This window comes from Danio aesculapii, chromosome 13, assembly GCF_903798145.1.
Source record: "Danio aesculapii chromosome 13, fDanAes4.1, whole genome shotgun sequence".
NCBI lineage: Eukaryota > Metazoa > Chordata > Actinopteri > Cypriniformes > Danionidae > Danio > Danio aesculapii.
The window spans coordinates 12,229,715-12,244,002 of record NC_079447.1 but is presented as its reverse complement, the minus strand read 5'-3'; the positions used below and the strand labels follow the sequence as shown (position 1 = coordinate 12,244,002).

Below are 14,288 nucleotides of genomic sequence, written 5' to 3'. Positions count from 1 at the left end.
CAAAGGGAAATGTTTGGAGCTGGTACTACTGAGGTTATATGTTTGGTTTGGTCAGTGACTGGTCAGCAGAGGGCAGTAGATCAGTCCTAAACATTCCTTTCCTACATAAACTGCTTAAATGTGCTGCACATACTGTTCCTTCATTAAACTCATTTTCAGATAATGTCCATCCCACGCAAACTGACCAGCCACAATCTCATTCCACAGATGACAGCAGAATATAAAAATAGGAATGATCTGCAAATTCTTGTTATGTCAAGCAGTGACAGTGACATCTAATTTGAAACCATTTCATCTATTTATTTTCAATATTAGCTATTATGAACTCAAGACCACATAAAATAGGCCTATTTGTACTTTTCTTATTGAACTAGTTTAAAGTTTTATATTTAATTTATTTATATATTAAATTAAAAAACATTTTCTTAAACATATGCTGCTGACGGAAGTAATTATCTAACAATTATGCAAATTGAAATATGTAATACAATGGACCATGAATGACAGTAGCAACACTAAGACAAAATTACACCATGAAGCTCATAGCCAGAAGGGTTTGGGTAGTTCAAAAGACCCCCCCACTCATGAAGGTCCAGAATTTGTCCCATACATATGCTACATACATTTGTACTATTTTGACTGCCATGTCATAATAATTGTAAAAATAAAGAATCATAAAAGGCTTTGAGACCAAGCAGAATCCTCTGTTGGCTTTCACTTGGGCGTGACTTCTGCTAATCAGTTTTAACTATTCATTCCTTTCAGTGTAGTCCCTTTATTAATCAGGGGTCGCCACAGCGAAATTAACTGCCAACTTATTCAGCCTATGTTTTTTTACGCAGCAGATGCCATTCCAGCTGCAAACCATCCCTGGGAAACACCCATACACTCACATTTACACACATACACTATGGACAATTTAGCTAAGCCAATTTAGCTTAACCAATTCACCTGTACCGCATGTCTTTAGACTGTCTGGAAAACCGGAGCACCTGGAGAAAATGCCAAGTGACCTTTTGTGCAAGAAAACTTATAAACGTATAACTATAAAAACACAATAAAAACACAATAAAGCCCTTGGCTTGTTTCCATTGCGGTCCTCGCTGTTAAATAAAACAAAGAATGACTTCAAAATACAGATGAAGCATAAAACAAACAGTGCCTCCACATTTTTAAAACAAGAACAAAATAATTCGCAAATACATTCCTTCATTCATTCTTCTTTTCGGCTTAGTCCCTCTATTAATCAGGGGTTACCACAGCGGAATGAACCGTCAACTTATCCAGCACATGTTCTACGCAGCGGATGGCCTTCCAGCCGAAACCCTCTTCACAATCAAGTAACATGTAAAATAAAACATTCTTATGAGGCGCCGTGTAGGATTTAAATCAAACTTTGCTTATCAACACACACATAAACACGTGCATATACACCTATAAATTACTCGCATATACACCTATACTTTTAGATGGTCAAAACAACATATATGAAACTTGTGTATATACATATAAACTTGACACACGCATACACTCACACACACACGCACATACATATAAACTCCATTTATGCAAACACTACGACACACGCGCACATACATATATACTCCATCCATGCAAACACACCCACATTAACACACGCACATACATATAAACTCCATCCACGCATACACACCCACATTAACACACGCACATCCATATATACTCCATCTATGCAAACACACCCACATTAACACACGCACATCCATATATACTCCATCTATGCAAACACACCCACATTAACACACGCACATCCATAAATACTCCATCTATGCAAACACACCCACACACATACAACTCCCAGCATGCATAAACACCCGTTAAACAGTCGAGCAAACATCCAAAACAAGATACACAAACGTATACAAAGTTGTGCATATTTGCAGGTGATTTATATGTGAATGTGCGTTAACTTTTCAGTGTGAACGGAAGGCATTAAGTAATTTTTTTTCTCATGCAAATCAACATGAATTTCAGAGTGATCTTGATAGCCGTGACGTTTTTCGGTGCTTTATTTACTTGTGCTAATTGCAATGAGGATGATATAGTCAGGCGAATAAAAGTGAAACAAGATTATAAACCTGCAGCGCATTAAACACACGCGTCTTTAGTCTACCGCAAAACACAGAGTAGACGCGCACTACAATTTAAAGCACCGATAGCGTGGCCGTCTCTCTCTGAACCGCAGATGGCGTGACCGCAGTCTTGAACTGCGGGCCTTGATGGCGAAACAAATTGCGCAATTCAGATTCTGTTTGCAGTTCAGCTGAAGGGGACACATTTGACTCCACTGAATTAGATATGGATCTTATTATAGTCGGCGAAGCAAGAACATTTCGCAAAATGTTAGTTGCGTCTGTAACGTTAGCGCTATCACTGTTCATCATGGTCATTCAAATGGAGAAACGTGGCAAAATAGCTTACTTCATCTTATTTTCTGATTAATGGCAGCTGGCAAACCAACAATGTGCATTCCTGCCACCTTCTGGACTGAAGTGTGGACCCAAAATAACCCATTAAGGATTGCGACACCATACAGAAAATCATATTAGACAACAATGTATTTATTATAATAATAAATAATATTATATACTTCATGTGTGACCGTGTATTGATTAAACCTACTGCTTTCATTTATTTTAGGATTTTAATAAACATTTTGCTGGAGCAGTCATGTCATGTTTTCAATAATCAAAAGACCTAATACCTCAATTAATCACATCATTTATATTTCATAAGCTTGAAGATAGGATAGATTTCACTACAACACGGCTAATTGAAATGACCTGATACATGCTTATAATTATAAATTATGATATATTTCGTTTTGGCTGTGACTTTTACACTGAAACGACTTCTTTTTTATGAACTGAGATAACTTCCTGTTATACTGAAATACCTTCCGTTTAAAGTGAAAAATTCATGCGCACTCACATATGAAATCACTTGCATATATGTATATACACAAGTCACTATATATATATATGGGTGTGTTTGTATAGATGCAGTTTATATGTATGTGTGTGTGTTAGTGTGGGTGTGTATGCATGGATGGAATATATATATGTATGTGCGTGTGTTAATGTGGGTGTGTATGCATGGATGGAGTATATATGTATGTGCGCGTGTGTCGGTGTGTTTGCATAAATGGAGTTTATATGTATGTGCGTGTGTGTGTGAGTGTATGCGTGTGTCAAGTTTATATGTATATACACAAGTTTCATATATGTTGTTTTGACCATCTAAAAGTATAGGTGTATATGCGAGTAATTTATAGGTGTATATGCACGTGTTTATGTGTGTGTTGATAAGCAAAGTTTGATTTAAATCCTACACGGCGCCTCATACATTCTCGTCCACCATGCAAACTAATTATCCTCATCAAACAACCATCTTTTGATAGCTTTTTTTAAACCTCCTTAAATCTTTTATTTCCTTGATCGATTTTGGCAATTTGTTCCACATTTAATACTAATTTAGCTATTGCTATCATTCATGAATTTTCAAAGTTACTTTTTTACAGGAGAGGCTTGAAAATCGTCAAGCTCTGCATTATTATTATTATGCTTCGTTTTTAATTATCCAATGGCCAAATTCAGACTGAGGGAAGTTTAATGTGTTGGCCAGTTTGTTATTTGCCTAATTAATGACTGTTTAAATGTCACTAAAATGCAGTGTTTAAACCTCAGAATTAAATAGAAAAGGGTCCACTTTTTGAGAATTTTTTTTTTACCCCTTTCACCAGGCTGGCTACAGTGCAGCCATGGTTGATGGTACCAAATGTCATGGTATTTTCACACGGACAATGGAAATATCATGGTTTATCTGGAAATGCACATTGTAGGCCCAATAGCATTTTAGGCAACATAACATGTCTCACCAGAAACCTGTCTGCCATCGTGCTACGTAAAAACCAAAGTTTATATGGCAACAAACTGTTTATGTAAGCAATATCTCACCTACTTTTCATATATGGATATTCATCGTCGTTCAGTGGATTAATTATTTCAAACGGGCTGAAACAGGAACTAGCGTCGTGTGTATTTTTGCAATGAACAACACTAACAAACAATTTTAGCGACCACAACATCGGCGTTCGGCTCGGGCCAATCAAAATGCTCAACTCTTCAAATTAACAGTTGCATCAACTAATCGCGTGAGCTTTCAGGCGGGATTACTCGTTTATGCAACCAATGGCAAATGAGTAGAGTTCGGGGGGCGTGATTTTTTCCCCAAACCAGTTTGGCGGACAAACCTGTTTGAAAATAGTCATGGCGTAAATTGAAAAGTACAGGCTTAGGCTCACACTGTAAAACAAAGTAGGCTTTATCATAATGGTTATTTTATGAAGGACATGTCGGCCAATAATTTAAGGCAAACTTCAAAATACACATAAAAATACAGATATTACTTTAAATTACAATACAATGTACAATATTTATGTTGCTGTTGTCATGTAGCGTTCATTGATATATACGTCGACTCGTATCAGTTTCAGTTAGGCTACACACGTGACATATATATTATAAAATGCACATTGAGTATTATATGTACTGCAGCTAAGATTTGTACAGACAGAGCAAGATTGAGGTAAAGTTGGTTTTATATTCCCACATTCATTTTGTAACAATATGTGATATGCTCCCTATGTTGTTTACCATGGTATTTTGAATATTCTGTCTGAAATCACATGACTTGAAAACAACATTTGACTGTAAACAATGTTGTACTTTGATAATCATTGGCTGCTAATATATGATTTCACTATTTAGAATTTGCAAAAAATATTTTTGTGCAATTATATTATTAAGGTAAAGTTAAAATGTGTCAATATAAAACTATCTTTACCTCAATCAGACCAAGCTGGTTTATTACAAATGCTTAGTGTGTCTGTCCCGCGGCCACAGGCTTTCTGTCTGACGCGCAAACAGCCGCTTCTTTTCAGCAGTGTGGTTTTTCTTTTCTAAAAATTAGTTTGCAGCATTGAAACCGCACAATTACCCTTCAACCACCTCATAAGCAGCAGTTCAGCCTGTCTTACCAAAAAGACGATCATTTCTCCTCGAGCACACGCTAACTCGCGCTCTTTCATAAACACCTGCGTGCGCGCTTCAACCTGCAGGACGCAGACATTGACTTGCTAATTATATAATCTGGGTAATTAGAATCATAAGTCAGAGCTGTAATACTAGCTCTGAAGCACTGAATAGAGGCTCATCTGAAAGGGGAGCGATAACAGCTTCAGTCTTGTACCACAGCACCTGACCGAGCGCAAACCTCACACAGCGCACGCGCTTCCTGGAATGGTTAGTCACACACAAAATATGTTTTATTGCAATGTTTTGATCTAGAGATCACAGTATGTGTGTGCGTGTGGGAGAGACAATGTTGGGAATCAACTTGAATACTGTACAACACTATAATTATTGCATTTTATGCATATAAATTACTATTTATTACTGTCAAACTTAACAAATAGCAACTATTCATTGAACCGTATGCGAATGCTGACTTACTATATACTGTACAGAGTTTCTACAGGTTTTAACAAGTCAAATTTAAGACTTTTTAAGACAATTTTAAGACCATAATGAATAAAATTTCAGACTTTTTTTATTACACAGGGAGTACAGAATTATACATAAAACCGTATACAAGGCAATTAACAACAAAAATCAGTCATGTAAATCAAGTATTGTTTCAGAAGTTGGGATGTCTTAAGAGCTTTGGGATGACTATTGAGGTCAGGGAATCATAAAAAAACATTTTAGATCAATGAAAAATAGTTTAAAGTTTGGTACAGTCAGCATACATTTTGTTTTGTGAATGTGGTACTTTCAAAATAAAATAAGAAGTTTTGTTATTTTGTCCATTTATATTCTTTCTTCTTTTTTTTTTTTTTTTTTTTTGGCTTAGTCCCTTTCTTAAATTGGGGTCGCCACAGTGGAATTAACTGCCAATTTATCCAGCATATGTTTTACACAGAGGATGCCCTTCCAGCCACAGCCCATCACTGGGAAACACACACACACTCATACACTATGCAAACTCCACACAGAAATGCCATCTGAACCCAGCCGAGGATCCAACCAGCGACCTTCTTGCTGTGAGGCAACAGTACTACCCACTGCGCCACCACATCGCCTGTCCACTTCCAATAATCCAGAATTGCAATCCATATAAATCCATTTTAGCAGTTATATTGATACATTTCTAATACAGTTCAATAAGTAATAAGGAAACTTGGGACCAAAACCCCTTTGTGTAACTGCAATTGAAAAATAAAGGAAGAACTGTTTCCGGCTCCATTTTACAAAAACAACACAAGGGTGAAAAACCTTCCTTAAACTTACTTATAAAATCATTGCATGGATAATATTTATGTAATATTTTACAATTAATTTATTTTACTTCATTAGAAATTATGTATGTTTTAATATTTGACCATATCTTTGGGGAAAAAGGAAAGAAGGTAATGCTTGTTTCCATTTAGCCATTGCTATTGGAAGAAGACTTTTGTTTGCAGTTAGGATTTTCCTAATATAATTGTTATAAAAAATTTTATCCATGATAGAAAGGCCCTCAACAGTAAGCTCTGGAAGAGAACCAGATAAATGGTTGTATATCTTTCTGGTTTTAATAAGGTGAAGTAATTTTGGGGAGATACAATGAACTATTTTTTTGTATTCATTCCTTCATTTTCCTTTTGGCTTAGTCCCTTTATTAATCTGGGCTCGCCACAGTGGAATGAACCGCCAACTTATCCAGCATATGTTTTATGCAGTGGATGCCCTTCCAGCCACAACCCAACACTGGGAAACATCCATACACTCTCATTCACACACATACAATACGGACAATTTAGCTTACCCAATTCACCTGTAGTGCATGTCTTTGGACTGTGGGGGAAACCCACGCGAACGCAGGAAGAACATGCAAACTCCACACAGAAATGCCAACTGACCCAGACTATAACAAAAATTAATACTTTTTTAACATAATCATTTCAAAAAATGGACTTGTTTTTTTAATTGAATAGGCTTGTTTCTGAAAATTGGACAAACCTAAGAGGAAGTTTAGAACACTTAAAATCACAAAACAGTAAAAAGTGGAGGCCACCACATTTTTTAAAGATAAAATTAGGGAGAAAGAACCATAGAAATTATTGTTATAAAGACAATTCTTGATCCAATTCATTTTAAAGATATTATTAACAGCTTCAAAATTGAATGCATATACAATTTCAGACTTGCACAAGGGTAAAATGTTATTTTGGAAATGTAAGACTTTTTAAGACCCCACAAATACCCTGTACGTAGTTACTAGTGCAGAATATACATTTAATACATTTAATATACAAAATTAATACAAAACTGAAAGAATACACAGTTTCAAGCAGCAGGCCTATAGTTAGTGATGCAGATAACTTGTCGGAGTGTCTCATTGCTGTTTTAATCACGAATTACAATCAGTTATTTAGCAATTTTAACTGATTTTTGAAGTCCAAGAATGAGCCAAGAAAGGCTGTGTTCCAAATGTCATTTCTAATGTGAACCTATACACTGCTCCTGAATTTACACGCTCAGTAGGCCATTATTACGAGAAAAAAAACTGTGAAACCGCTAAAAAAACAGTATGAATGTTTACAGTATATATAGGGAAATTAGTGGCTTTAGATACAACAAAATTATGTTCCACTGTGACACTATCCACTTGACATTTTTTGTAATTTTTGTAATCAGCAAAGTGACATGCATGAGTGTTTTCAATGCTTAAATACAAAAGTACACGATATGACCATATGTATGTACTATGCAGTATTTGAAGAGCGTATCCAATAAGCCCAGGTCTACTTCAGTTTACCATTTATGATCCATGTAGTGCACACTTGAGCATGCGTGTCTTTTAAAGTATACAATTAAATGAGTGTGGATAGAGATGCAGACGTGAGCTGATGCACACTATCTAGTACAACCGAATGCACTTGAGCTTGCCTGTATGGACAAATCTATCTTGTCTGATTTGGAACTGCATACTAATGTACTGTTCTTACTGTTTCTGACACATAATAATATTATAAAAACAGTAAGAGTACATTTGGGGGTGACATGGTGCGCAGTGGGTAGCGCTGTCGCCTCAAAGCAAGGTTTACCCCATAAGTCCAAAGACATATGTGGTAGGTAAATTAGGTAAGCTAAATTGTCCATAGTGTATGTCTGGTCCTCCAGGTTGGGGGTTGAGAGTTGGGCTAACAAACCACCTCAAAACAAAATATCAATGGTTAAATATCAACTTCGATATAAATGGCCCTGGTAATAAGTAAGAGTACGTCTAGAAGTAGTTTAAATCCTTTCATAAAAGTTGTTCTTTAATTATTGAACCACACATGTCCTTGTCCTGGGACGATTAAGAAAAATTAATTATAATGAAGTTTGACACGTTGCATTGTGGCAGGGTTATTTGTTTTACACAGTGGATGCCCTTCCAGCTGCAACCCATCACTGGGAAACACTTTTAACAATAATAATTTATGTACAAATATATAAATGTTCTGCACAGTATATGTACACAATAATTAGTATTTTCCAATATTTGCCTGTATTTTCAGACTTTTTAAATGCACTATAGGACCTTGATCTCTGCTCTGACAAATGCAGATGTAGATTAACAAATGTTTTGAACTTTAAGAAGTGTGTATTGAGCTGATAGTCAGGGGCGGACTGGCCATAGGGAGCACCAGGAGAATTCCTTTTGGTCTGATAGTCAATCTGGCTTGCCACCATGAATCTGGCCTGCCATTTCCACAACTACCATATCCCCTCCCCCTCCTCTACACCTACCAAAATTTGACAAAAAGTAGAGATAGGAGATCCCAGGTTGCATAATGCAATTTGAAAGTGTAAAAATAACATTTTAGGGATTTTAGTTATTACAGTAGATCTGTGTTTGATAGACATTACCATACTGTATATGAAAAACCTAAAATACTATTTCTTTTTCCACTATAACTAATATTTCCTCCAGTGGAAGAGCTCTTCCTGAACACATGCAAATGAAGAAGCTTTACCTGTATGGCTGTAGTGCTGTACAGTATGTGCTGCAGAAATAGAGTGAGATGTTAGTCTAGTTTTGTCAAATGTAAAACATCATCCATTATAGCAGTCTTTTACTATATATATGGTCATTGTAGATACTCTACTGACAGTATGAGCGGTGTATGCTGGTGAATCTGTACTGACTCTGCAGCTGATCTTCAGTTTCTGTTCAGTGTGATGATGTTCAACCTTCCTGTGACAAACAAAAAGCACTCATGCATGTGCACACACTCAACTCATCATTACAACCTGCATCTCATCATTACAACACACACACACGCACACGCACACGCACACACACACACACACACACACACACACACGCGCACACGCACACACACACACGCACGCACGCACGCACGCACGCACGCACGCACGCACGCACACACACACACACACACACACACACACACAGAGTCAGGGTTCATTAGACTCACAAAGCTCACTGCAGCACATGAGCTGGAGGAATACAGTGGGCCAGGTGGACCTGTACTGCATTCATCAGATGACCAAAACACTGAATATGAAAACAAGTCATAAGATGTTTCAGGCCGTAATCAGCCTGCTAAAAGGGGTGGTTCTTTTTTCTCAAAAGTGGACCTTTTTGCAGTTATACACCTCCCATTCATTCATTCATTTTCTTTTTGGCTTAGTTCCTTTATTAATCTGGGGTCGCCACAGCGGAATGAACCGCCAACTTATCCAGCATATGTTTTACCTGTGTTTTACGCAGCGGATGCCCTTCCATCACTCTTACACTAGGGCCAATTTAGTTTATTCGATTCACCTACAGCACATGTCTTTGGACTGGGGGGAAACCGGAGCACCAGAAGGAAACCCATACGAAAACGGGGAGAACATGCAAACTCTACACAGAAATGCCAACTGACCTGTGAGGCGGTCGTGCTACCCACTGTGCCACCGTGACGCCTATACGCCCCATTTTCTATCTAATTGTCAGATTTAAATACTGAATTTAGATGACATGTTAAGCATTATTTTTAGATGAATTAGCTTGTCGGTCATCATATCCGGTTTTTGATGTAAGAAAAACATTTCCTAAAGATTTATAATGAAGAAATGTGAAATAATACTTATTTTTAAAATACATTTTTATTACTTATATTATTTGAGGAAAAGTCTGTTTTAAATTACAAACTGTCGTCTATTTTATGTATTAGGCAAATAACAAACTGGCCAGCACATTCAACTTTCTCCAGCTAGGCCAGTTGTCAGTTTGCATGTTCTCCTCGTGTTGGCGTGGGTTTCCTGCAGGTGCTCAGGTTTCCACCACAGTCCAAAAACATGCACTATAGGTGAACTGAATAAGCTAAATTGGCCGTAGTGTATGAGTGTGTGTATGAATGTTAGAGTGTATTGGGTGTTTCCCAGTACTGGGTTGCGGTTGGAAGGGCATCCGCTGTGTAAAACATATGCTGTAATAGATGGCAGTTCATTCCGCTGTGGCAACCATTGGTAAATAAGGCACTAAGCCAAAGGAAAATTTATTTTAACAATAGCAATGAAAAACAAGGTTCATAATTTAAAAATTGGTTTTAAATGTTGGGAAAAAATATTCAAATGTAATGTTCATAAAAGGCTAGAATGAAACATTTCTCAAGCTTGCACATAACCATGGTAAAAGTTCAAACGAGGAATGAAAAAGGTGGGGTTTAACTAGCATTCTTGTACATTTTCATACTTAAAAAAAAACAAACAATGCATTTTTCTTCTAACATTTACACAACCAATGAACTGGGTGTCTGCGGGGTCTTAAAATGTCTTAAATCTCAAAAGATAATTTTAGGCCTTAAAAAGTCCGGGGTCGCCACATCAGAATGAACCGCCAACTTTTCCAGCATATGTTTTACGCAGCGGATGCCCTTCCAGCTGCAACCCATCTCTGGGAAACATCCATACACACTCATACACTACAGACTACAATCACCAACGATCCATCTCAATAAAACTTTAAACTTTATGTAAAAAACAGCATTTAATCACTTTCCTTACAGTAATTTGTTTAAAAGTTCGCCATTTATCTACTGTTGAGGATACTGGCCTGACTGAGATGTTTATTATTAAATTATTATTATTGTATCTTTAAATGTAGTAAATTATAATCATTTTTGATTAATCTTTTCCAACTGAGATATTTAAATAAAATCCTTAGCATTTAGCCCTGTATACATGTAAAATTTCATTCATAATGGTCTTAAAATGTCTTAAATTTAACTTGGTGAAACCTGCCGAAACCCTGAATGAAACATAAAATGTAATAAGTGATGTTTTCGCAATAATCGAGTGGAATGTTCCTAATGTTCACATAACTAATATCTATTAAATGACATTTTTAAACTAAAATAAATGTTTCATAATCTAATATAAAGTTCCTATAATCTAAAATATCAAGTTCAACTTTAATTTATGTGGAATTCTCTGGAACTTTCTGACTGTAAACTGCATCAATGTAAATTAAACATCCCTTTTTCAGTATAACAAGAAGTCATGTGACAACATGAGAAATTATTATTAAACATGCATAATAGTTCACATATCATAAACTGCAAGCAGTACAGAGTGTACACTGCTAAGCATTGAATAAGATTCAACCTAGAACTCAAAATTTATTATAATAGAATCTCACTAAATGCTTAAATATGGTTTTAATAGGAGGTCTTGTTTTCCTTTAAGATGTATATTCTGCAAGGCACATCAGACACTGGGTTTTCTGTGTGATTTGCAGTCGTGTGGATGGGTAAATAGTGTGTCTCCCTCTGCTGGTGAATGTAGATGAGTGCACCCACACAGTATTTGTATTTGCTTGAGGTCAAACAATCACACAACACGTTGAAAACGTTCTGCAAACAATTAAGCCTCTAATGTCAAAATAGTGAACATGGGTGGCAAGTAATTTAGAAAAACATCAACTAAACAAGCAGGCTGTAATCACATAAAACCTTTTGTTTACTTGATTGCAGGTAAACAAGAACTCAAATGTGGTTACAATCACACTGATGTTTCTGGAACTGTGGGTTTTAAGAATGAAATGAATGTTTAAAAGCTAAATAATAGCACAGTTTCACTGCTTGTCCAGCAAATTAAAAGACAAGAAGAAGCTTTTGTATAGTCATGATGATTACAGTTAATAGGTGTTATTACTGTACACAAAAATGTTGTCAAATCAAAAACATTCTTGAGCTCAGTTTTCAGAGACAGCTGCCTCTTTTTTTCAAGACAGCCGTAATAATTCTGGATGGACAAATATTCATATCTGACAGAGCATCAGCTTTTGATAGACAGATGAGAGATTGCTTGGAAAATGACTGATATTTGGTGTTAGCGATTCACCTCAGAAAGCCTCTGTGTATATACTTCTCTTCAGACAGTCTCAGTTATACTCTTATATCCTGTTCAGTAAAGCACAGCAGGTCAAAATGTACAAATATAAAACACTTTATGGATATATTTACTGCAGCGATATTTTACCATATGAACATCAAGGGCTCTATTTTAACGATCTAGGCACAAAGTCTAAAGCGCACGGCTCAAAAGCATTTAGAGCTTGCCCGAATCCACTTTTGCTATTTCAGGGATGGAAAAATACGCTCTGCGTCCTGGCGCATGATCTAATAGGGTTGTGCTTATTTTCTTAATGAGTTATGGGTGTGTTTTGAGCAAAATTTGCATTAAACCAATCCGAGTTTGATCTCCCATTCTCTTTAAGGGTCAGTTGCGTCGCATCATTAAATTTCTGTCGTGTCTGGTGTAAACAGCCAAATTGCTCATCACTGCGTATCTCGTCACGTAGCGTGTTGATGTTTATGTCTGTAATACTTATATCATTTGCTAATTACTAACCTCATGCAGAACTGAATCTGTGTCTCATTTTGGAGTCTGCTACTGTCCACCGGTGATCACATTTCGGTCACGGATGCATGCTTTCAGAGCCTTTCTAAATGAATGGATGAATGAAATATGTGGTTTTCCACTAAGGCAACCCAGGGTGCTGAAATATAATTGGCATTGGGTAGGTTAAAATTAATGAAACAAAGACAGCGTTCCGGCAAGGCAAACACATTTTTAAAGAAGAATATCTGACTTCAGCATTGTTTTTCAGATAAACAAAAATGTACACTTTGCATGTTTGTTAAAAATCTGCAAACTTATTATGGTATTTTGATGCTTTAGAAGAGTCAAAAACTTACATACAGCACCTTTAATTTTGTTTGTTAAGCACAAAGATTTGTTTCAAAACTATTTCAAAATTCAGTTCTAATTTCCAGCAAACGAATAAATGAACAATAATAATGAAGTGTGGTCAAAAAACTGAGTTATATCCAAACACGCGTCCTATTCTTATACCCCATATGGTAATGCAGACGTCTTCAAAACCTGACAGGTGGGCAAATCTAAACTTGTTTTTTATTAAAACAAATATAAATATGCATATAATAAATAATACTGATAATAATAATAACATTATACAAATGCAAATTGTCATGAATAAACTGAAAAAAGCCCCAGAGAAAGAGAATGAATGGAGGCAGTAGTTTTTATATTTATGTAATAATTTTGTAACATTGTAATCCTATTATTATTTTTTCATATGTAAAAATATTTGTGTATTGCTGTATATCCTGTGTGTCTTAAGCAATGTGTAAGCGTTTGGACTCGCAACTAACGCGCTCTGCGCTGGACTTTAGACCAGCTTTTAGTTGGTCAGTAGCGCAGTCTTCAGATCCTCAAAATAGCAACATGCCAACAATGCACTTTACATATCTCCTTTTTAGACCAGCACACACATGAGTTCACAAAGTGGCACAAATTAATTTGCTATTTAAACAATGTGGCGCAAAACGTGAAAATTACAGTTGCGCTGGTCTAAAAATAGCAACAAATCACACCAAACACGTCTTGCCCCAGATGTATGATAAGACCTAACATGGAAAACATCTGCTAATGGTCAATATATTGACAAACATGTTTGAATTATGTTCACATTTTTATTCATGATAATAATAATAATAATAAATCAAAGCTTCAAACTATATGATTGGTGTAAAAAAAAGTGAGGAAAACCTGATAAATTCTTTTGATATAAAGTAACGAGAACAAAAACAAACAAACAAAATGTTATCAAAATACATATACGGT

At 36.1% G+C, this 14,288-nt stretch overlaps 1 long non-coding RNA gene across 1 annotated transcript in view; it reads right to left on the bottom strand.

Moving 5' to 3' along the window:
- LOC130239971 (uncharacterized) overlaps nucleotides 1-4,088 on the bottom strand; it is a 31,565-nt gene extending 27,477 nt beyond the window's left edge. Inside the window, exon 1 of the long non-coding RNA XR_008838727.1 lies at nucleotides 4,000-4,088. This is a non-coding gene — a long non-coding RNA (uncharacterized LOC130239971). The remainder of the gene's footprint in view (nucleotides 1-3,999) is intronic.
- Between the last annotated feature and the right edge of the window lie 10,200 nt (nucleotides 4,089-14,288).